This window comes from Leucoraja erinacea, chromosome 24 (assembly GCF_028641065.1).
Source record: "Leucoraja erinacea ecotype New England chromosome 24, Leri_hhj_1, whole genome shotgun sequence".
Taxonomy (NCBI): domain Eukaryota; kingdom Metazoa; phylum Chordata; class Chondrichthyes; order Rajiformes; family Rajidae; genus Leucoraja; species Leucoraja erinaceus.
In genome coordinates, this window is record NC_073400.1 from 27458865 (window position 1) to 27482016 (window position 23152).

Consider the following 23152-nt stretch of genomic DNA (forward strand, 5'->3'; position numbering starts at 1 on the left):
TGGTTACGCCCGACCGCGAGCCTTCGGGCGGGCTCCTCGCCAAATGGCCATGAAACGGATTAGTTCTGATGGGGTAGTTCGGATTTGTTCCAGAACAAGGGGTCACAGTTTAAGGATAAGAGGGAAATCTTTTGGGACCGAGATGAGAAAAAAAAATTTCACACAGAGAGTGGTGAATCTCTGGAATTCTCTGCCACAGAAGGTAGTTGAGGCCAGTTCATTGGCTATATTTAAGGGGGAGTTAGATGTGGCCCTTGTGGCTAAAGGGATCAGGGGGTATGGAGAAAAGGCAGGTACAGGATACTGAGTTGGATGATCAGCCATGATCATATTGAATGGCGGGGCAGGCTCGAAGGGCCGAATGGCCTACTCCTGCACCTATTTTCTATGTTTCTATGACAGGACAAAGTCTGACAGTTCTTTGGTGAAGTCAATCACCAACCAAAGGCAGATCGACACAAAACACTGGAGCAGCTGGGCGGGATAGGCAGCATCTCTAGAGGGAAGTGTCTGTCTTCAGTGTAAACCAACATCTGCAGGTGGACAAAAGTGCTGGAGAAACTCAGCGGGTGCAGCAGCATCTAAGGAGCGAAGGAAATAGGCAACGTTTCGTCCCGAAACGTTGCCTATTTCCTTCGCTCCTTAGATGCTGCTGCACCCGCTGAGTTTCTCCAGCACTTTTGTCTACCTTCGATTTTCCAGCATCTGCAGCTCCTTCTTAAACAACCCACATCTGCAGTTCCTTCCCACCCCAACCAAAGGTGTCAGCCTCCCTCCAGCTACGAAATGAAAGAAGTTCAAGGTGGGACTACCGCACCAATGCTACTGTGTTGGGTGATGTTGGCCGGCGTGGGCAAGTTGGGCCAAGGGGCTTGTTTTCACACTGTATGTCTCCAAGACTCTATGAATTCTGTGCTGTAAGATCATTTGCCTGCTGGATCGCCCGGTTGCTAACTATTTAAAATCCTCTTCCCATTCCCACGCTGACCTTTCAGTCTTGGGACTGCTCCTCCATTGCCAGAGGCAACACCCAAGTGGAAAGAACAGTACCTCAAATTCCGCTTGGGAAGGTTAAGGGCCTGTCCCACGAGCATGCGACTCTAAGCGGCAAGCGCGACCTAACGTGGTCACTTGAGTCGTATGGCCTCGCGGGGCCGGTCCCACTTCGATCGCCGGAGCTGTATGGCGTTGTGTGGAGCTGGTCCCGACATCGCACGGGGCTCCGAAAAACTGACCGTGTGCAACAATTCCGCGCGGTCATGGACTGCCGGCCCGCAGCCGCCACGACGCCGTACGCACTGCCTCGACGGCCGTGCGCAACGTCTCGACGCAGTACATCATTCGCGAACTTCCCGCGGACTTCGCTCGAACTTCACGTCACTCACTCGACTTCCGCCCAGCCCCCGCTTCTGGTTTGGTCGTGCTCACCGCTGTTGGTGGGACCGGTCCTGTACGGGGATCAGTCGACCTCCGCGCAGCCCCCGCTTCCGGTTTGGTCGCGCATGCTCGTGGGACAGGATAGTGCTAGCAGGAACAGCCAATGCTAACCATGATTGCCCAGATACCAGCAATACACCAGACACCAGGGAACAATTTGCAGAAGCCAATTAACCTACAACCCCTCTACGTCTTTGGAATGTGGGAGGAAACCGGAGCACCCGGAGAAAACCCACACAGGTGGCGGGGAGGACATACAAACTCTATTCAGACAGCACCAGAAGTCAGGATCAAATCCGGGTCACTGGCGCTTTGAGGCAGGGTGCTGCATTGGGCTGCCATCCGTATTTCATCTACAAAGTATAAATCTCCTTCAGATCCCATTCCAAGTTTAAAGCCTTAAAAATAATTTTCTGAATAAAAGATGAACAAGCTAACAAGCAACGCCATGTATTACAGTCGCTAATCAAATGGACGAGATAATACAAAAACATAATTCAAAGGACTAAGCTAATCCTTCATGTGAACTTTGAAGCACACACTTTGCTGTATCTTCTGATTTTCTTACTCTTGTGGGAATCATACTTAAGATTAAAATTCAAACAGATTAAATCTGTTCCTGGTTTTCCTTGTACACTGACTCTACCCAGCAACGATGCTTCAAACTGAACGTGACATTGAACAGGAATACTAATTTTTTACCTAATTTCCACCAGCGGAGTTATCAATATTTCTTACAGCCTTTTTTGGGCGGCACGGTGGCACAGCGATAGAGCTACTGCCTTACAGCGCCAGAGACCCAGGTTCGATCCTGACTACGGGGACTGCCTGTACATTCTCCCCGTGACCTGCGTGGGTTTCCTCCGGGCGCTCCGGTTTCCTCCCACACTCCAAAGACATAAAGGTTTGCAGATTTATTGGCTTGTTATAAATCTAAATTGTCTCTTGTGTGTGTTGGATAGTGCGGAGATTGCTGGCCGTTCCCACGCTATATCTCTAAATTCAATTCAATTCAATTCAACTTTAATGTCATCGCACAAATACAAGTATGAGCACAACGAAATGCAGTTTTGCGTCAGTCCATAGTAGTTGTGCATAAAGAAATTTAAAAAATAGAAAGAGAGAAGATACAGAATAATCAAAAAATACAGAATAATTAAACAGTGGGGACGGAGGGACCAGAGAAATCTATCGGCGGGACTCCGAGTTCAGCAATGCAATTGTATTATTGTAGAAGCTGTTCCTCATCCTACTAGTACGTGACCTGAGGCTCCTGTACCGCCTCCCTGATGGGAGGAGGGCAAACAGTCCATGGTTGGGGTGTGAGGGGTCTTTGATGATCTTCCCAGCCCGTCTCAGACACCGTTTTCGGTGGAGGGCATCCATAGCAGGGAGCGGGCACCGATGATGTGCTGTGCGTTTTTCACCACCCGTTGTAGTGCCTTCCTGTCCGCAGCAGTGCAGCTGCTGTACCATACCGTGAAGCAGGTGGTCAGGATACTCTCTATGGTAAAGCGGTAAAAGTTGGTCAGGATCCGGGGGGACAGGTGGGCTTTCTTGAGCCTCCTCAGGAAGTAAAGGCGCTGCTGTGCCTTTTTGATTATATTAAACTAAACTTTAATATAATTGCATTCTCATTTAAAACAAAGTTGTCACTCACCAACAACACCTTGTTTCATACAATGTTTGCAATACAGACACGTTGCTCAAAAACTAGTTTTAGGAAAATGGTTTAGAATGGGGAGAAGGCAGGCACGAGTTATTGATTGGGGACAATCTGCCGTGATCAGAATGAATGGCAGTGCTGGCTCGAAAGGCCGATTGGCCTCCTCCTGCACCTATTTTCCATGTTTCTCTGTTTCTGTGTTTCTAACACATCCTCGAATAAAATTTGACACCATGTTTCAGAGAAATATTAGTACAGGTGATCAGATGGATACTTATTATTCACAGGATGTCAGTATCAGTATCTGGGCTGGCTGTTATCTCCCATCCTTAATATTATTTTGTAAATATTACATTTTTGTGATGAAACTTACAGTATATAACTTAGTGCAATCATATGTCACCATTCACCACAAGATTTATAATATGAATGAATGAATGAATGAATACTTTGTCACAAGCGAAATGATTTGTTTTGCATACTACCCAAGGTATGCAAAGAGTCGCTACATAAAGGGCACAGACATAGTTACAAAGTATCCCTTTGTTGCCCCCCCCCCCCTCCCCCTCCCCCCCTCCTGGCGGCCCCGCTGGGTCCTTAGAAATAGGAAGGGGAGATTTGGCCCCCGAATGCTGTTATTGAATAAGAACATGTCTGATCAGGCTGTGAACTTAACTGCTGCATTAGTTTAGCTTAGTTTAGAGACACAGCGCGGAAACAGGCCCTTTCGGCAGACCGGGTCCGCGCAGACCGGTGTTCCCCGCACATTAACACTATCCTGCACCCACTAGGGACAATTTTTACATTTACCAAGCCAATCAACCTACATACCTGTACGTCTTTGGAGTGTGGGAGGAAACCGAAGATCTCGGAGAAAACACACGCAGGTCACGGGAAGAACGTACAAACTCCGTACAGACAGCACCCGGGGTCAGGAAGGAACCCGGGTCTCCGGCGTTGCATTCGCTGTAAGGCAGCAACTCTACCGCTGCGCCACCGTGCCGCCGCATTGCTTACACAGTTTAAGGATAAGGGGGAACTCGTTTAGGACCGAGATGAGAAAATCATTTTTACAGTGGTGAGTGGTGGAATTCTCTGCCACTCAGTTGAGGCCAGTTCATTGGCTATATTTAAGAGGGAGTTAGATGTGGCCCTTGTGGCTAAAGGGATCAGGGGGTATGGAGAGAAGGCAGGTACAGGATACTGAGTTGGATGATCAGCCATGATCATATTGAATGGCGGTGCAGGCTCGAAGGGCCGAATGGCCTATTCCTGCACCTATTTTCTATGTTTCTATGTCTATGTTACCCTTTACAGCTTTACGTGTGTTGCCTATGTTGTATCCATCTATCCCAGCCTTTAAAAATGCAAAGACTTTGCCTCCAATACGTTGTGAGAAAGAGAATTCCAAAGAGGTTCAGAGAAATAGAAATGACTCATCTCTGCATTAAATCAGTGATCTTTTATTCATATACAATGAAACCAAGTTCTGGATTCCTTCATGAGGAAACATCATCTCTACAACCATCTCATCAAGAAAAAAACATATTTGTTTCAATCGAGTCTCCTCACATTCAGCTAAATTCCAATGGATGCAAGACATGCCTATGCTAACTTCCCAGCATTTCAACCTGTCCAATGCAAGTATTCCTCTTGTAGACATTCTCTCATCTGCTTCCAATCCATTAGCATCCTTCCTAAGCAAAACACAAAGTGCTGGAGGAACTCAATGGGTCAGGCAATGAGCTAGATCTGTGGAGGGAATGGATAGGCAACATTTCGGGTCAGGACTCTTGTCCAGACTACCAGGCAGTCTTCACATCCATCCCCTCCATAGTTGCTGCCTGTCCCACTCAGTTACTCCAGCACTTTGTGTTCTGCTCCCAGCATCTTTGTGTCAGCATCCTTCAGTACACATGACAATAATAAATGAAACTAAACAAAACTGTAGACAGGAGTCTAGGACCAGAGGTCATGGCTTCAGAATAGCTTCTGTTAGGAAGGAGATGAGGAGACATTTCTTTAGTCAGAGGGTGGTGAATCTGTGGAATTCATTTCACACGGAAAGCTGTGGAGACCAAGTCAGTGAATATTTTTAAGGCAGAGATAGACAACTACTTGATTAGAACGTGTGTCAAGGGTTATGGGGAGAAGGCAGGAAAATGGGATTAGGAGGGAGAGATAGATCAGCCAATGATGGAACAGCGGAGTAGACTCGAAGGATCAAATGGCCTAATTCTATTCCTATTCCTTATGACCTTATAAATTAAACCAAATAAAACTAAACCAAACTGAACCAAACCTCATCTTTCTCACTATAAACCTATGTCCTCTAATTTTAGTCCCACTTACCAAGGGACACTTCATTCTTGTCATTCCATAAATAGATGCTATTTATCCAAATATATATTTAATTCACAATAAATGCAGTAAATATACAAGAGACATCTCTGTCCATGTTGCCATCAATTCAATACATTTCTTTAAACAATATATGGCTAAAGGCGGCACGGTGGCGCAGCGGTAGAATTGCTGCCTTACAGCGCCAGAGACCCGGGTTCGATCCTGACTACGGGCGCTGTCTGTATGGTGTTTGTACGTTCTCCCCGTGACCGCATGGGTTTCCCCTGGGTGCTCCGGTTTCCTCCCACACTCCGAAAACCTACGGTGTTGTAGGTTAATTGGCGTCCATAAGCATAGTAAATTGTCGATAGCGTGTAGGATAGCGCTAGTGTGTGGGGATCGCTGGTCGGCGCGGACTCGGTGGGCCGGAGGGTCTGTTTCCACGCTGTATTTCTAAACGAAACTAAACATATCAGTGAAACTTTGGAGAGTGATACCCAGGGCCTTAGCATGGAGGCCAATGGTGGTAAGGACTTAGACTGAGGTCCTTCCACTAAGTGTCCATTGGCCCATTAGGTCATTCAGAAGCATTTTTGGAGTGAGCATTAGATCACTTAAAGAACATGAGGGAACAGAATGGATAAATGCACACAGTCCTTTAGCCAGAGTAGGGGAATCGGGAGCCAGAGGACACAGATTTATGGTGAGATGGGAAAAATGTAATAGAAACATAAAGGGCACCTTTCTTTTACACGAACTGTAGTGGGTTTATGGAACGAGCTGCCGGAGGAGGTGGTTGAGCCAGGTGTTATCACAATGTTTAAGAAACATTTAGACAGGTACATCGATAGGCTAGGTTTGATGGGATATGGGCCAAATAGTGTAGATGGGACATGTTGGTCGGTGTGGGCAAGTTTGGCCGAACGGCCTGCTTTGTGTTGAATGATGGTCTTTCCAACAATCTCATACAATAATCCACCATCATTGAGATGAGCTTTTAATCTCTGATTCTTTCAATTTAGCTAATTGGATTTGAATTCACTAAACTACCATGATGGGATTTGAACAGCAACCCCTCGCTCAGTCATCCAGTAAACATCACATTTTCAATGCTGTGTGAGGGAGCATCTTACGCCATAACTGAGGAAGGTTGTGCTGGTTCTGGAGAGGGTCCAGAGGAGGTTTACAAGAATGATCCAAGGAATGAGTGGGTTAACCTATGAAGAGTATTTGTCGGCACTGGGCCTGTACTCGCTGGAGCTCAGAAGAATGAGGGGGGACCTCATTGAAATGTACAGAATAGTGAAAGGCTTGGATAGAGTGGATGTGGTGAGGATGTTTCCACTAGTGGGAGAGTCTAGGACTAGAGGTCATAGCCTCAGAATTAAAGGACGTTATTTTAGGAAGGAGATGAGGAGAAATATTGTTAGTCAGAAGGTGGTGAATCTGTGGAAATCTGCCACGGAAGGCTGTGGAGGCCAAATCAGTGGATATTTTTAAGGCAGAGATAGATAGATTCTTGATTGGTACGGGTGTCAGGGGTTATGGGGAGAAGGCAGGGGAAATGTGTTTTTTGGGAGTGAGAGATAGATAGATTGAATGGCAGAGTAAACTTGATGGGCCGAATGGCCTAATTTTACTCCGGTCACTATGATCTTACAGTGGAGAAGGGCATTAGGGAGAGATATGTATCAGGAGGAGGTTCCAGAGTTATGGGTCTTGGCAGGCAAAGGAAGCATTTAGGCAATCATTGTTTAACTTTGAACTTTCATCCCAGCAACGCTTCAATGGTATGTTATTGTCAGGTGTAGCTAAGTACACTGATTTGTTTTGTGTACAGCCCAGTGACAATATGTTTGTTACAATCATACTAATTACAAGAGACTAAAGGGCCTGTCCCACTTGGCTGTCATTTGCGCATAATTTACACAACATCATTTATGTGTCATGACGCACGACGCATGCGTGGTGACACACACGTGATGTGTGCACAGTGCATGGCGCGTGGTGACATAGGCAGTGACGCGCGGTCATGTGTGGCTCCCCGGTATTTTGGGATGTACAAAATCTTCACCCGCCATCTGCGTGACGCGCAAATGATGGCCAAATGGGACAGGCCCTTAAGACAGTAAACCACACGGAGTCACTGCACAAGAGTTGCCAGCTTTAGTTTAGATTAGAGATACAGCGCGGAAACAGGCCCTTCAGCCCACCAAGTCCGCACCGACCAGCGATCCCCGCACATTGACACCATCCTACACACACTCGGGACCATTCACAATTTTACCAAGCCAATTAACCTTCAAACCTGCACATCTTTGGAGTCTGGGAGGAAACCAGAGCTCCCGGACAAAACCCACGCAGGTCACGGGGTGAAGGTACAAACTCCGTACAGGCAGCACCTGCAGTCAGGATAGAACCCGGGTCTGCTGCGCTGTGAGGCACCAACTGTACCGCTGTGCCACCGTGCCGACCTGTACTTTAGGCGCCATCTTGTATCCGAAATTTAAAAAAATCTGAACCTGGCCATATAGGCCCGTTGTCCTGACGACGGCACTGGGTACCTGAGTAACTGATGAAAATTATAGTGCAGTTTCGGGAGATACGTCCATCCCAAGAATCTGACTTTCAGACACGTTTGAAACCCTTTTTTGTGATTTAATTTCTAAGAGCAGTCATTAAGTTAGAGCTAAAATAACAACACTTCATTTTATTCCCCGAACCTGATCCAATGCATGAGATTCATGTCCTAATGCTCAATGCTGCAAAACTGATCTCATTAAAAAGCTTTCTCTTATAAGATGATTATCGTCATCAGGAGATTATTACTCTCATCAATATCCACATTTTGTCCCGCGTGTTACGACGCACATTAATAGAAATGAAGAGGTATTTGTATCAGAAGGGCATACGCGTGTGTGCAGGAGCAGGGAGAAATCTATATTCTCCAGCGCCTCGGGCTGAGATAAACTAAGTCAGTGTGGGGGATAATCCTCTTCAGTTGCGAGAAAACGCAAATAGATCTTGTATTTCACCTGCACATTTAGTGGTGGGAGACAGAGCTCAAGACAAAGTGCTTTTTGAACCTTTAAAGTCTTACCGTTTCGACCAGACTGCAGGTTACATAGACAAGCGCATCCTTGTGGCTTGATAGGAAATACAAATGCTTGAGTGAAGTGCTTTTGAACACTGCGTAACAGTATAGGTCATCAGTACAAATTGTGCAATAATTTGTGCTGCTGGTACATTGCTATTTGCCAATCATGAAGGCTTCAGAGCCATCCAGTCTTTCAAATTCCTTACAGCATTGAGTGCAAGCATGAGATGAATAGGGAAACCACACTGTTTATAAACACTGAGGCTGATTAAAGGTAGCTTGGTAAGATGGCGGCACAGTGGCGCAGCGGTAGAGTTGCTACCTCACAGCGCCAGGGACCCGGGTTCGATCCTGACTGCGGGTGCTGTCTGTACGGAGTTTGTACGTTCTCCCTGTGACCGTGTGGGTTTTCTCCAGGTGCTCCGGTTTCCTCCCACACTTCAAACACGCACAGATTAATAGGTTAACTAGCTTTGATATAATTGTAAATAGACCCTAGTGTTCGTAGGATAGTGCTAGTGTGCGGGGTGATCACTGGTCGGAGCGGACTCAGTTAGCCAAAGGACCTGTTTCCACCCAGTATCTTTAGTTTAGTTCAGAGATACAGCGCGGAAACAGGCCCGTGGAAACAACCACCGAGCCCGCGCCAAGCAGCGATCCCCGCACACTTATCCAGTCCTACACACACTAGGGACAATTTACAATTTTGAATGAGGGCCAATGAATCTACAAACCTGTACGTCTTTGGGGCGCGGGAGGAAACCGGAGATCCCGGGGAAAACCCACGTACGCCACGGGGAGATGCACAGACAAGCGCCCGTAGTCAGGATCGAACCCGGGTCTCTGACGCTGTGAGGCAGCAACTCCACCACCGCACCACCCATAAATCTAGCCCTCAAAGCCATAAAAAAATCCCTATCCGGCTTTTTAGGTAGATAAAAATGCTGGAGAAGCTAGCGGGTGAGGCAGCATCTATGGAGCGAAGGAATACGTGACGTTTCGGGTCGAGACCCTTGTTTTCTAAATTATTTGCAGCATGCAGCATGATAAAAAGCAGTGAAACGGCACTATTGAAAAACGCTGAGGCTGATTCAAGAACGCGTGGTAAGGATGATGGCGTGTGTACAGTTATAGGGGTGGATGAATGATGTGAAGATGCCCTAATCATGTACATCTCAGGAGATTACTGTCCACTTCCCACAGATTGTCATTATGTGAGGAGAGTGGGAGTAGCGCGATATAACCATGTCCTGTAATTTGAAAATTAGTTTGCTTTTGTTTGGATTGAGGTGCATACAAAGTGTAGGGGATTCTGGCAATTTGCATTGCCTCTGCACACAACCACTGCACTCATTTGATCAGCAACTCCCACTAATAACACAACACTGAAACCCATTTTTACATAATAATATTAAGCCTTCTAGAATAGCTGATGTCTCCAAAGATCTATTTCAATGAGAACTGGGGCGTGACACGAATTCCCCGCTTAAAGATTCTGCACTTCGTCAGGGCTCAGATTTTCAACTTAAAGCCATGCTTGTTAGAGTGAAGGTTACATAAGTAAGTAATAGGAGCAGAATTAGGCCATTCGGCCCATCAAGTCTATACTCTGCCATTCAATCATGACTGAGCTATCTCTCCCTTCTAATCCCAAACTCCTGTCTTCTCACCATAACCCCGGACACCCAACTAATCAAGAATCTATCTATCTCTGTTTAAGAAGGAACTGCAGATGCTGGAGAATCGAAGGTTACACAAAAAAGCTGGACCCGCTGAGTTTCTCCATCTATCTATCTCTGCCTTAAGAATATCCATTGACTTGGCCTCCAGGCGTCTGTGGCGATGAATGCCACATATTCACCACCCTCAGACTGAAGAAATTCCTCCGCATCTCCTTCCTAAGGGAACGTCCTTTTATTCTGAGGCTGTGACCTCTGGTCCTAGACTCTCCCACTGGTGGAAACATCCTCTCCACATCCACTCTATCCAGGGCTTTCACTATTCGGTAAGTTTCAATGGGATTCAATGTCCAACCTGGCTGTGCCTTTCTTTCCTGTGGCTATCAAACTTTCCAACTGCTCCCCCTTCTGCCGTGGGGGTGACTGAGAGTAACTCCTTTCCTCCCTCACTCCCCACCTCCTCAATCTTTGCACATCCCCAAAGCCTTTACACTCCTCACTTTAATTTCATGTTTCATGCATTTTGTGTTTTTTATGACTGTTGGCAAATTAATTTCCCCCCTGGGGTAAATAAAGTTCTATCGTATCGTATCGTATGCCCCTCTCCATCAGCCCCATTTGCCCGTGTTCGCCACCTATCTCTCTGAACATTTTCTATTCATGTTCTTGTCCAATTGGCTATTTAAAAGCTCTTATTGTTCCTGGCTCAACCACTTCCTTTGGCAGCTTGCTACAAATATGCAACCTTTCCTGAGTGCACATAAGCACAGAACATATAACAGTTCAAAAGACAGTAGACAATAGGACCAGGAGTAGGCCATTCGGCCCTTCGAGCCAGCACCGCCATTCGCTGTGATCAAGGCTGATCATCCACATTTCACTACCCTGTTCCTGCCTTCTCCCCATATCCCCCGACTCCGCTATCTTTAAGAGCCCTATCTAGCTCTCTCTTGAAAGCGTCCAGAGAAATGGCCTCCACTGCCTTCTGAGGCAGAGAATTCCACAGACTCACAATAATCTGGGTGAAAAAGCTTTTCCTCACCTCCATTCTAAATGGCCTACCCCTTATTCTTAAACTGTGGACCCTGGTTCTGGACCTCTCCAACATCAGGAAAAAAGTTTCCTGCCTCTAGCGTGTCCAAACCCTTAATAATTTTATATGCACGGCAACAGGCTCTTCAGCCCACAAGGTCTGTGCTACAAATGGTGCCAAGTTTAGTTTAGTTTGTGTATGTGCGCGTGCGTGTGTGTTTGCTCTACATAGTTTGGAACCTTGACAACATATGCCCCTTGGACAAAGTTGTAACATTTCCCCTAATGTTGTCCTGAATAGATGAATCGAGAACCAGAGGACATAGGTTTGAGGTGAAGGGGAAAAGATTTAATGGGAATCTGACTTTTTCACACAATGGGCGGTGGGTGTATGGAACGAGCTGCCAGAGGAGTCAGTTGAGGCAGCGCCCACACCAACGTTCAAGACAGGTACATGGATAGGATGGATTTAGTGGGATGTGGGCCAATTGCAGGCTGGTGGGACTAGTGTAGCTGGGACATGATGGCTGTTGTGGGCAAGTTAGGCAAAGTGCCTGTTTCCACACTGCATGCTCTATAATTCAATGACTCTATGTGTACAATGTGTGAACGGGTGATTAATGGTTGGAGTGGATGCAGTAGTCTCAAGATCCTGTTTCCGCGCTGTATCTCTAAACTAAACCAATATTGCTCAGTGTTCTTCCTCTGGTTACAATTAATTTAATAAGATCACTTTTCCCCTTTAGAAATGCTTCACCTCTACCCCATTTGTGGACATTGGACCTTGTCTATGGAACTGATGGGCTGCAATGCTGAGAATTTATATTCTGCAATCTGTATCTTTTCAAGATTCGAGATTCAAGAGTGCTTATTGTCATGTGTCCCTGATAGGACAATCAAATTCTTGCTTTGCTTCAGCACAACAGAACATAGTAGGCTACACAAAAAAGCTGGAGAAACTCAGCGGGTGCAGCAGCATCTATGGAGCGAAGGAAATAGGCAACGTTTCAGGCCGAAACCCTTCTTCAGACCTTTATCTATTTCCTTCACCTTCGCTCCATAGATGCTGCTGCACCCGCTGAGTTTCTCCAGCTTTTTTGTGTAACCTTCGATTCTCCAGCATCTGCAGTTCCTTCTTAAACACAGAACATAGTAGGCATTGACTGCAAAACAGATCAGTGTGTCCATATACCATTATATAAATATATACACACAATGAATAAATAATTTCCCTTTGCTCTGTCTATTGTATTTGTATTCATTTACGGTATATTTTATTGGGATGCATCACAGCTTGGGGTTGGGAACAGCTCCATTTCAAGACAGCGAGGAATTGCAGAGAATTGTGGACGCAGCCCAGACCATCAAACCCTTCACGCTGCCTCCGCAAGGCCAGCAGCATAATCAAGGACGAGTCACACCCTGGCCACTCCCTCATCTCTCCTCTCCCATCGGGGAAAAGGTATAGAAGTCTGAAAGCACACACCTTCAGATTCAGGGACAGTTTCTTCCCAGCTATTATCAGGCAACTGAATGACCCTACCAACAACTAGAGAGCAGTCCTGAACTACTCTAAACCTCATTAGAGACCCTTGGGCCATCTTTGATCGGACTTTATCCTGCACTAAACATTATTCCCTGTACTCCATTTATCATGCATCTGTACTCTGTGGAAGGATCGATTGTAATCACGTTTTGTCTTTCCACTGACTGGTTAGCATGCAACAAAATCTTTTCACTGCACTTTGGTTCAAATGACAATAAACTAAACTCAAATCAACTCAATCCAACCTGTTTGGATAGCATGCAAAACAAGATTCTCACTGCACCCTGGTACACTGGACAATAATAAACCTGGACCAAGCACTCGACCCAAAACGTCACCCATTCCTTCTCTCCAGAGATGCTGCCTGGCCTGCTGAGTTACTCCGGCATTTTGTGTCCATCTATCTTTTAACAATGACATTGTAAAGCAGAATTAAGGCATTTCGGACACCCTGGTTCCCCACCTCCACCTATGTATTGTACAAAATCACCATTAGGACTGTTGGCTCAGTAGCCGACACTGTTCCATACACCTACCTCCTCTTGGCTGGGCTTCCTCTCAGTATCGTATCTCACGCAACAAGCTCAGAATCAGCTCCCTGTTGGGAAATTCAGAATGAGAAGAAGAAAAAATCAGTACAATTTAGAAGTAGTCCTCACAGTGCCGAGACGTTTAAGTCAAGTTGTTCCTGTAAACTTGGATAGATGCACCAAACCGTTACGGCATTAACATGCCACACGTGGGCATTCACCTTCACCATTCACCGCCATTTACCGAACAGTGAAAGGCCTGGATAGAGTGGATGTGCAGAGGAGGATGTTTCCACTAGTGGGAGAGTCTAGGACCAGTGGTCACAGGACGTTCCTCAAGGGAGGGGATGAGGAGAATTTCTTCAGTCAGAAGGTGGTGAACCTTATAGATTATTTGAAGGGGTAGTTGGACTGGCGCGTAGGCCGGACTGAAGCCTGAACCCAGGACTAGATGAATAGATATGTTCTCTGACCTACGGAACTATCTCCCAAGTTGAATTATTGATAGTTTCTCCTATTTTTCTAATTTCTTTACTTCTTTCTTTATTTTTCCTATCTATAAATATAAATAAATAAATAGAGGCCATGTTAATAGGTGACTGATAAAAGGAGGATCCCAGCTACTTTGGTAACTGGGTCCCTGGAAACCTGGATATTTAATATGTAACTGTTAAACAAAGTCTGTACTGGTTTGGACTATGATATGCAGATGCCTCTAATAAAAATGTATTTCAAAAAAAGAATGGTGAACCTTGTGTAATTCTTTGCCACAGAAGGCTGTGCAGGCCAGGTCAATGATTATTTTTAGGGCAGAGATAGGTAGAATCTTGATCAGTACGGGTCAGGGGTTATGGGGAGAAGGCAGGAGAGTGTAGTTGAGGGGGAGAGCTAAGTCAGCCATGATTGAATAGCAGAGTAGACTGCACCTCATATTCCGTTTGGGGAGTCTGCATCCTGGGGGCATGAACATCGAATTCTCCCAATTTTGTTAGTCCTTGCTGTCTCCTCCCATCCCCCAGCCTTCGGGCTCCTCCTCCTTTTTCCTTTCTTGTCCCCGCCCACCCCCGCCCCCGATCAGTCTGAAGAAGGGTTTCGGCCCGAAACGTTGCCTATTTCCTTCGCTCCATAGATGCTGCTGCACCCGCTGAGTTCCTCCAGCTTTTTTGTGTACCAGCAGAGTAGACTTGATGGGCCGAATGGCCAATTTCGGCTCCTAATCACTTATGAAATCATGTTGTTCCTCTAAAGGATAGATGCACCAAACTTGCCGCATGTGGGCATTCATCTTCGCTTACTGCAAATATCTTCTGGATTCTGTCATGTTCAATTGCAAAGTACAATACATAAAAATGGGCAGCACGGTGGCGCAATGGTAGAGTTGCTGCCACCTGACTACGGGTGCTGTCTGTACGGAGTTTGCACGTTCTCTCCGCGGCCTGCATGAGATGACTTCAGAATCACCGGTTTCCTCCCACATTCCAAAGACATACAGCTTAATAGGTTAATTGGCATGGTATTAATTAGAAATTGTCCCTAGTGAGTGTAGGACAGTGTTAGTGTGTGGGGATCTATGGTCGGCATGGACTCGGTGGGCCACAGGGCCTGTTTCCGTGCTGTATCTCTAAACTAAACAAAATAAGTGTGCATCCGAATTTTAGATGAGGTTTTCTTTGGCATTAGGTTGGCTGCCGGCAAAATAGCCATATATAATTTAAAACACTCACAAATATCTTTCAGCTGAAGAGAGTAGTGGAGACTTTAACCACCCTGCTCTGGGATATGTCATTCTAAGCCAGAGTTCGATGTGGTGTGTGACTCACTTCTTGATTTCCCATAGTCTTTTCACCCCCCTCCGAGGCATGTGTCAGAAGGACAAATCCATACTTTCCACTTAAATGCTGAAGAAAACTGACACTATTGAAGATAGAGCAACATGTCTGAATGTCCCCGCATCACTAGTCCAAACATGCATTGCCTCTGTGTGTAAGGAAGGAGGTGCCAGATGCTGGCTTACAGTGAAGAGCAGCATCTCTGGAGAAAAGGGAATAGGTGGCGTTTCGGGTCAGGGGAGGGAAAACGAGAGATGTGGAAGGTGAATAGTGCAAATGAATGAGAGAAATGCTTGTTTCCCGTTTCCTTGAATCTCAGTCTGAAGAAAGGTCTCGACCTGAAACGTCACCTATTCCTTTTCTCCAGAGGGTCACCGTTGTTTTTGCAAATCGCATATATCTTATTCATTTGTCCTATTTGCCTTCTATATATCACGTTTCCCTCTCCCCAGAATCGTGAAGGTGCAGGAAAGGTCACCGTTGTTTCTGCAAATCTCTCATTCAATTGTCCTATTTGCCTTCTACATTTCACGTTTCCCTCTCCCCAGAATCTCAGTCCGAAGACGGGTCTCGACCCCAAATTTCACCTCTTCCTTTTCTCCAGAGGTGCGTTGCTATCCCACCCTGCTCAGTGCCCAGTGTCGACATCTTGCCAGGGTCTCTTTGACAGCAACTTCTCAAGCCTCAGTCCCATGGGAACACCGCCAACCCAGCAACTGAACGATCCTCCCGTCAGCTATAATACAGCCCTGACCTCCCATCTACCTCATTGGAGAACTTAGAACATCTTTAATCAGAAGGCTGCAACCTTAGCCCCATTGACGAACTGTACACTGCAAGGGCCAGGAAGCGAGCGGGTAAGATCATCTCTGACCCCTCTCACCCTGGACACAAACTCTTTGAGTCACTTCCCTCTGGAAGGCGACTCCGGACTGTCAAATAAGTAACCCAGTAGCTCTCCACTCAATAACCAAAAGTCTGTAGCCTCCTTTTGCTCTGGTATTTTATGTCATTCAAATGTTTAAACTATAATGCTTTATTCTTAATGTTTTAATGTTTTATGTTTTATTCTTAATTGTTTACTGTATGTCGTGTTGTTACTTACGAGCGGAGCACCAAGGCAAATTCCTTGTATGTGTACATACTTTACCAATAAACCTATTCATCAGACTTCAATGTTATATCGTTACACTAAATGTTGTTCCTTTTATCCTTTATCTTTGCACTGTGGACAGATTGATTGTAGCTTCAAGTAACCCATGCATCCCCTCTCTCTCTGTCCCTCCCTGACCCAAGCCATTGTACTAGCTTCATTGTCTGTAACTCATTTTCACCTAGTCAACAGCTAACAATGCCCAGTTACCTTTACCATTGTTACTTTTTTGCATATCTTTCATTCATTTGATCTATATCTCTCTACATCACCGTCTATATCTCTCGTTTAACTTTCCCCTGACTCCCAGTCTGAAGAAGAGTCTCGACCCGAAACGTCACCCGGTCCTTTTCTCCAGAGATGCTGCCTGACCTGCGGAGTTACTCCAGCATTGTGTCTGTCTTTGAATGTTTTCATGCTTGATTGTAGACCTACCATCTACCTCATTGGAGGCCCTCGGACAGCCTTTAATCAAGCTTTACTGGACTTTATCTTGCACTAAAGGTTGTTCACTTTATCCAATATCTGTACACTGTGGATAGCTTGCTTGTAATTAGGTATAGTCATAAATATGTAATGGAGTGGCAGATTGCAACATTCACATGATCCACCCTGTTTCGACAAATGCAATAATCCCGACATGTACAAACAAAAGATCAAATAGAACAAGTTGTCTTACAACTGTAGGCTGTGCATGCCATACGCAAGAGGAAGAAGAATATATAATTATGCAATGATGTATATTTGATTTGGAAACAGTTCCATCCAAGATCGCAAGAAATTGCAGAGAATTATGGACACAGCCCAGAGCATCACACAAACCAACCAACCTCCATTCTATTGACTCCATTGACACTTCACGCTGCCTCGGCAAGGCCAGCAGCATAATCAAGGACCAGTCGCACCCTGGTCACTCCCTCTTCTCCCCTCTCCCATCAGGCAAGAGGTACAGAAGTGTGAAAACGCACACCTCCAGATTCAGGGACAGTTTCTTCCCAGCCGTTATCAGGCAACGGAACCATCCTACCACAACCAGAGAGCAGTTACGAGATATAGCCTACTTCATGAAAAGCCTTAGACTATCTTTGATCGGACATTTTCCGCACCTTATCTTGCACTTAACGCAAGTCATGTTATTCCCTTTATCCTGTCCACTATGTCCAATATCCTGTACACTGTGGATGGCTCGATTGTAATCATGTATTGTCTTTCCACTGACTGGTTAGCACGTACAAAATCTTTTCACTGTTCCTCGGCACACGTGTCAATAAACTAAACTGAACGCAATCTAATCTGTTTGGACAGCATGCAAAACAAGAATTTCAATGTTCTTCCCATTGCGACACTGCCTCCTCCGTTATCCTATTATTAGACACTTTCCAAGTTGCGATTGCAATTGAAATCATCAGGGATTCTGTAGCCTGTTTGTGGCCCTGACTTATTGGAAGCAAATGCAAAAAGTACCATGAAAGACAGGACTGCCAACTTAACACAGCACGATAGTTTTTTTTCCCAGCAAATCCCACAGATTTGAGTGTTTATCGGCTGTGGACTATGGCAATTTTAACTGGAAAGACCTAAAGGCAGTGACTGTGTTATTGTGCTGAGCAGATTTGAACAACGTTGTTTCAGTGTGGAGTAAAGGTAGATAAACAGAACAGCAATGAAAATAAGAAAAAAACATTCAACTGAGCAGTGGATGGCCTCTGGGAAAAAAGCTGCTGTTCAGTTGTAAACACATATTTATTATTATAAAGTGGCTGTCCCACTTGGGCAACCTAATTGGCGAGTTTAGAAGAGTTTGAAAAAAATGACATGTTGAAGACCTCCTTCAACTATGTTGAAGACCTCCTTCAACTATGTTGAAGACCAGCTTCCACTAGCTACGACTAACTTTGGGAAAATTGGACACCGAATATTGTAGAGTGAAGACGACCTCCTTCGATCTCCTTCGACCTCCCTTCGACTATGATGAAGGCTATCTACGACTACCTTCGACTACACTCGATTACCTACGACTAACATGCCGACCTACTTCGACTACGAGTAAAAAAAAGTATCGATTTTTTCCATGGCGACCGTTTTTTACTGGCGGGCATTTTTTAACATATTGAAAAAAACGCCACGACCTAGCTGAGTCCTCGAGTACGCGGAGACCACTCTCGAGCATCAAAGAGAGTAACGAAGACCTCCTCCGACCTCGTGTCGACCATGCTGCGAGTATGAGTCAAGGGCAAACTCGGCAGAACTCGCGGAATAGGACAGGCCCATTAACGCTTAAGAGCTTAATGGGCCCGTCCCACTTACGCGATTTTTTCGGCGACTGCCGGCACCCGTCATAGGTCGTTGCAGGTCACCGAAAATTTTAAACACGTTGAAAATCCAGCGGTGACGAGAAAGACGCTACGACTCTTTGGGCGACTGCGGAGACGACTCACAACCATACAGGCGACACCCTGGTGACATGTCGCGGGGTGAAGCCTGTATGGTCGTGAGTAGTCGCCCAAAGAGTCGTACCTTGTTCTGGTCACTGCTGGGTTTTCAACATGTTGAAAATTCACGGGGCGAATGTACAATGTTATAATAGGGGAAATTGATGTTATAATAGAGGAAAATCATGAGGCAATGTGTCGACAGCCAAATATTTTACTTTACCTTTTGGTTAGTTTAGAGATAAAACGTTGAAACAGGCCCTTCGGCCCACCGGGTCCGTGCTGACCTGCGATCGCCCGTACACGTCAGTTCTATCCTACACACTAGGGCCAATTTTTACAGAAGCCAATTAACCTACAAACTTCTACGTCTTTGGAGTTTGGGAGGAAACCAGAGCACCCGGAGAAAACCCACGCGGTCAAGGAGAGAACGTGCAAACTCCGTACAGTCAGCACCCGTAGTCAGGATCGAACCAGGGTCTCTCTGGCACTGTAAAGACAGCAACTCTTATCACTGCGCCACCATGATGCCACAAAGTTGGGGAAGAACGTTGCCCATGGTTTAGAGCGATATGGGCCAAACACAGGTAGGTGTAGATCGGGCATGTTGGTTGGCATGGGCAAGTTGGGCTGAAGGGCCTGTGTCCACGCTGTATATGACTATGACTCTGTAAACCCCCTTCCTTCCATCTTTCTCAACCAACAAGCAAAAAAACAGAAGCCAGAGAGAGAGAGAGAGAACCCATTTCCAAGTTGTACTCCAGCAAAACTTAATCATATCAAAACCTATTGTAACATCAGAGAAGATGGTAGATAATGGTTTACAATGAAGATTTGATTGAACCAATGTTGCGATTGAGAAATAAAGCATGTCCTCATGAACAACCGTGTTTTCGAATCTTTATATACAGCAAACAATTAGCAGAGAGCTTATTAAACAGTAATGGCGTCTCTCCAAAAAGCATTAAAAGCCACTGCACAATCCCAGTCCATGTCCTTGACTTATCTATTTCTGTTTCCAAGTGTACATTGCTTGGTGAATAATATAATGTGCCGGTATATCTCCCTCTGTGTTAATATCTTTTCCCTGTGCAACTATCTGTGTGTGTGGCATTTACATAGAGTCATTTGCCTCTTTTATTTAGGTAAATGGCGGCAAAGGTTGCGCAGCGGTAGAGTTGCTGCCTGACAGCCCCAGAGCCCACGCAGGTCACGGGGAGAACGCACAAACTCTGTACAGACGGCACCCCTAGTCAGGATCGAACCCGGGCCTCTGGCGCTGTGAGGCAGCAACTCTACCGCTGCGCAACCTTGCCGCCATCTACCTAAATAGAGGAGGCAATCGCGGAGTGATTGGATCTGTAGAGAAGCTTCCCCCACAAGGACTTCGACAGCTTCTCAAGGCTGATTCCAATTCTAAACCATGCTGTTTACCAATGCTATCTCAAGGGCAAATGTGGTTCTTAAAACAAGGAACCGCGTCTTGTCAATTAATAAAATGACAATGGCTTTCAACAAGAAACATTCAGATTCTGGGGAATAAACACAGAGAGTTGTGAGTCTGTGGAATTCTCTGCCTCAGAGGGCGGTGGAGGCCGGTTCACTGGATGCTTTCAAGAGAGAGCTAGACACGGCTCTTAAAGATAGTGGAGTCAGGGGATATGGGGAGAAGGCAGGAACGTTAGTCCTTGGCTTGGCCCCATTTGTTCTCAAACCTCCCCACCCCCCCCCCTTGGTCCCCATCCAAAGGACTTTATTGCTAGGTCTCAAAAATCCAGAAACTCAAGGGCAGCAGCATCTATCGAGCGAAGGAGGAGGAGTTTCGGGCCGAAACCCTTCCGACTGATGGGGCTGAGGTGAAAAGAGGAGGAGGAGCCCGAGATAGGGCAGGGCAGCAGGGCTAACAAAATTGGGAGAATTCAATGTTCATGCCCGCAGCCTGTCCAACCTCTGCCCCCCTATGTCTATCCTCTAATGTAGGGTAAAGAGCTGATCACATGTGCTGTGTTTGGTGTCTGATCTGAACGTTGCCTCCGACACGCGTTTCAGTCTTCAATCTCCTGTCCGCCCAGCCTGACCTGATCCTTCTGGGATCTCAACAGATGATGCAGTATGGCTCAGTATACCTGAATCAGCCTTTCAATAATAAGGCTGTTTTCTCTTTAAATGTTTACAGTGGGATAAACGCATCCCTTTGCACTGCTGTGTCTGCTCTGAAGAATGGTATTGATTCAACTATCACTCTGCCCACAACAGATGAAGAGATACCCAAAGGTAGACACAAAATGCTGGAGTAATTCAGCGGGGCGGGCGGCGTCTCTGGGGAGAAGAAACGGGTGGCGTTTCGGGGCTGAGACCCTTCTTCAGACTGAGAGTCAGGGGAGGGGGGAGAGACAGTGAGGTGAGGAAGGGTCAGGTGTGAAAAGAGACGCAGATCAAGGGAAATGCAGGATGTTAGCTACGAGAAGGTGACAATGAAGCACACAGAGATAAAATTTAATCAGGGGGGCAGTCAGACTGGTCAGCGAACTAGGAAGTGTGAGGGATCGAGAGAGAGAGGGAAAGCAAGGGTTACTGGAAGTTAGAGAAGTCAATATCCATACTGCTGGGGTGTAAACTGCACAAGTGAAATTCTTGTTGTTTATTATGGGTTTTATAGAGACTATGTTTACAGATTCAGTTGTGCTGCTGCATATCGCTGTAATATATCTTGTAATATTCTGTAAAACTCATAATAAACTAGATAAACTAACCTCAAATGCCTCTGCTTGATCCATAGCCCTCCATTCCCTGCATATCCATGCCCCCATCTAAAAGCCTTTTAAATACGTTCATGTAATTTCATTAGTTAATAGGAGCAGAATTAGGCCATTCTGCCCATCAAGTCTACTCCCCCATTCAATCATGGCTGATCTATCTTTCCCTCTCAAACCCATTCTCCTGCCTTCTCCCCATAACCCCCGACTATTCACATCTAATCGGCCCTGATATGATCCACATCCCTCCATATCCAAAGTTAGCGGAGTTAAGGGATATGGGGAGAAAGAAGGAATGGGGTATCACAATGAATGGCGGTGCTGGCTCGAAGGGCCGAATGGCCTACTCCTGCACCTATTTTCTATGTTTCTATGTCCCTTGTGTGTGCAGGATAGTGTTAGTGTTCGGCGATCGATGATCGGCGTGGAACCGGTGGGCCGAAGGGCCCGTTTCCGCGCTGTATCTCTAAACTAAATTAAACAGAGTCTTCACATCAATGACCTGCTTTTGTGTGCACTCCGGAGGATTGGAAATTGAATTTGGGAAGTCCAGACCTTGCCGACATTACCTCGCTGTTCAATAGACAATAGACAATAGGTGCAGGAGTAGGCCATTCGGCCCTTCAAGCTAGCACCACCATTCAATGTGATCATGGCCAGTTCATTGGCCATATTTAAGAGAGAGTTAGATGTGGCCCTTGTGGCTAAATGGATCAGAGGGTATGGAGAGAAGGCAGGTGCAGGATACTGAGTTGGATGATCAGCCATGATCATATTGAATGGCGGTGCAGGCTCGAAGGGCTGAATGGCCTACTCCTGCACCTATTTTCTATGTATCTATTATTAATGTTTAATATTTTATGTGTCATTCCTAATTGTCACTGGGAAGCTCTGACTGAAGCTGCATTACTTTTCAATAGACAATAGACAATAGGTGCAGGAGTAGGCCATTCGGCCCTTCGAGCCATTCAATGTGATCATGGCTGATCATCCCCAATCAGTACCCCGTTCCTGCCTTCTCGCCATATCCCCCGACTACACTTTCTTTAAGAGCCCTATCTAGCTCTCTCTCGAAAGTATCCAGAGAACCGGCCTCCACCGCCCTCTGAGGCAGAGAATTCCACAGACTCACAACTCTCTGAGAGTCTTAAAGCACGTGACTTTGCCCAGGATTTTAACATGTAATTAATTTTCTAACAGCTGGAGCCCAAGGGACTGAGGCTGAAATAACACTGTAATCCATTTCAAGCGAATGGGACAAAATACAAGGTACATAATTGGATAGTGTATTCGGAGCAGGCAGCGATGTTGCTGGACTGTGAGCAGTGAGTATTTCGTGCCTGCCCTTCGCTCAGCCAACAGCTACAAAACTCGCTAATCTCAGACGTCAGTAAGAAGGCCCTGCATTTATATAACGCCAGTGAGGGTGGCACGGTGGTGCAGTGGTAGAGTTTGCTGCCTTAGACCCGCGCCAGAGACCCGGGTCACGGGTTCGATCCCGACTACGGGTGTTAGCCTGTACGGAGTTTGCACGTTCTCCCCGTGACATGCATGGGTTTTCTCCGAGATCTTCGGCTTCCTCCCACACTCCAAAGACGTGCAGGTTTGTAGGTTAATTGGCTTGGTGTAAATGTCAAAGTTGTCCCTCCTGC

General features: G+C 46.1%; 1 protein-coding gene across 1 annotated transcript in view; it reads right to left on the reverse strand.

Annotated features, from left to right (window-relative positions):
* Nucleotides 1-23152, reverse strand: part of cntn2 (contactin 2) — a 124784-nt gene that overhangs the window by 96136 nt on the left and 5496 nt on the right. The window contains exon 2 of the mRNA XM_055654883.1: nucleotides 13337-13398. The gene's annotated coding sequence lies outside the window, so the exon portion shown is untranslated. The remainder of the gene's footprint in view (nucleotides 1-13336; nucleotides 13399-23152) is intronic.